The sequence below is a fragment of the Galeopterus variegatus genome, unplaced genomic scaffold (assembly GCF_000696425.1).
Source record: "Galeopterus variegatus unplaced genomic scaffold, G_variegatus-3.0.2 Scaffold24662, whole genome shotgun sequence".
NCBI classification, from domain to species: Eukaryota; Metazoa; Chordata; class Mammalia; order Dermoptera; family Cynocephalidae; genus Galeopterus; species Galeopterus variegatus.
Genome location: NW_007750773.1, coordinates 15,994 through 17,823, shown reverse-complemented (window position 1 = coordinate 17,823; position 1,830 = coordinate 15,994). Strand labels below are relative to the sequence as shown.

The following is a 1,830-nucleotide window of genomic DNA, read 5'->3' as shown; positions in this document are numbered from 1 at the left end:
TTCGCCCCGCAAGTGGGGCTGGGCTGGGGGTGACTCACAGAGCTCGCAGAGTTGGGCCGGTCTGGCGCGCTTCACTCCGCCTTTGTGCAGTCCTTTGCTGGCTTTCCTGGCCTTTGTTTACTGTGCTGATCACTCGTTCCCGCAGCCGGGCCTGGGTGCTCTCAGGAGTCCTCCTCTGTGTCAGCCCCAAAACCTCGAACCTGCTGTCGCTTGTTTGTCGATGTAGGATCATTGTAGAAAGAATTATTCGCCTTTTGTTGCTCTTGGAAATACAATCAATACTCTGGTATCATAGTGCACAGCTCTCAGGTTCGCGCTGGTTCCTGGCACGGCCGCTTCAGACACGTCGCCATCTTAAATCCGAAAGAATATTTTCTATAATACTTTGGAAGAGTTTTCTCTCTATCTTAAAGAAAACTACATCATTCAACTTCAGCCTCTCAAGGATCAACCTCAAAACCAGCTCATCATTAAGAGTCTATCTAACCTCAGACAAGTTCCTTAACATACACCTCAATTTCTTTACAGAAAATATGGGGCTACTTGTTTTGCAATGTATTGTGTTACTTAGAGTGTTAAATAAATATGTTTAATATTTTAGCATGATGCCCAATGCAGGGTAAATGTTGCATGAGAGTAGTTGATCATTATCATTACTATTTTCATTTACATTATTTCAGATACTCTCCAACAAGCATGCTGCTAGCTGAAGGAAATCAGAGTTGTGGAGCCATGTTCACCCTTCTGGGCTTCTCAGAACATCCACACCTCCAAGTGCCCCTGTTCCTGGTATTCCTGAGCATCTACACAGTCACCGTGCTGGGGAACTTGGGCCTGATCCTTATCATCAGGATCAATCCCAAACTCCATACCCCCATGTACTTTTTCCTCAGCCACTTGTCCGTTGCTGATTTCTGTCACTCCACTACAGTTACTCCCAAACTGCTGGAGAACTTGGCTGTGGAAGACAGAACCATCCTTTATGGGATGCATCATGCAATTCTTCTTGGCTTCCATATTTGTAGTGGCAGAAACATTCCTATTGGCAGTGATGGCCTATGACAGATTTGTGGCCATTTGTAACCCTCTCCTCTACACAGTTGTCATGTCCCCAAGGTCATGCACATCGTAAGTGGCAGGGACCTACGCATGGAGTATAGTCTCCTCCCTGACTCTCCCTGTTTCCTCTTGGCCTTATCCTTCTGTGGGTCTAACATCATGAATAATTTTGCCTGTGAGCACTCAGTCATTGTCTCCGTCTCATGTTCTGACCCTTACATCAGCCAGCTGCTTTGTTTTGTCATCGCCATATTCAATGAGTCAGCAGCCTGGTAATCATCCTCACTACTTATATTTTCATCTTTGTCACTGTCATGAAAATGCCTTCTGCTGGTGGGTGCCATAAAGATTTCTCTACCTTTGCCTCCCACCTGACCGCCATCACCATTTTCTATGGAACTGTCCTGCTCCTCTATTGTGTCCCCCACTCCAAAAACTCATGGCTTACAGTCAAAGTAGGTTCTGTATTTTATGCGGTGGTCATTCTCATGCTCAACCCTTTGATCTACAGCCTCAGGAACAAAGATGTCGAAGACACAGTCAGAAGTTAATAAATCACCCAAAACAATTTTGTTGGAGATTTATGTTCCCAAAAGGAATATGATTTATTATATTGAGGATAATTTAGTGCTTCGACTAGAGATGATGATTCAAATGATTTAATCAATTCACCAGTCAGATTTTAAATCTCTTGTAATAAACCAGTTATTTGATCACTTCAGCATTTAGTAAAATACCTCTGAACAATATGCGAAGTAACATGTGTCGTGT

At 43.9% G+C, this 1,830-nt stretch overlaps 1 pseudogene; it reads left to right on the top strand.

The window, feature by feature from the left end:
* Nucleotides 1–696: 696 nt before the first annotated feature.
* Nucleotides 697–1,610, top strand: LOC103583594 (annotated as a pseudogene).
* Nucleotides 1,611–1,830: the final 220 nt, after the last annotated feature.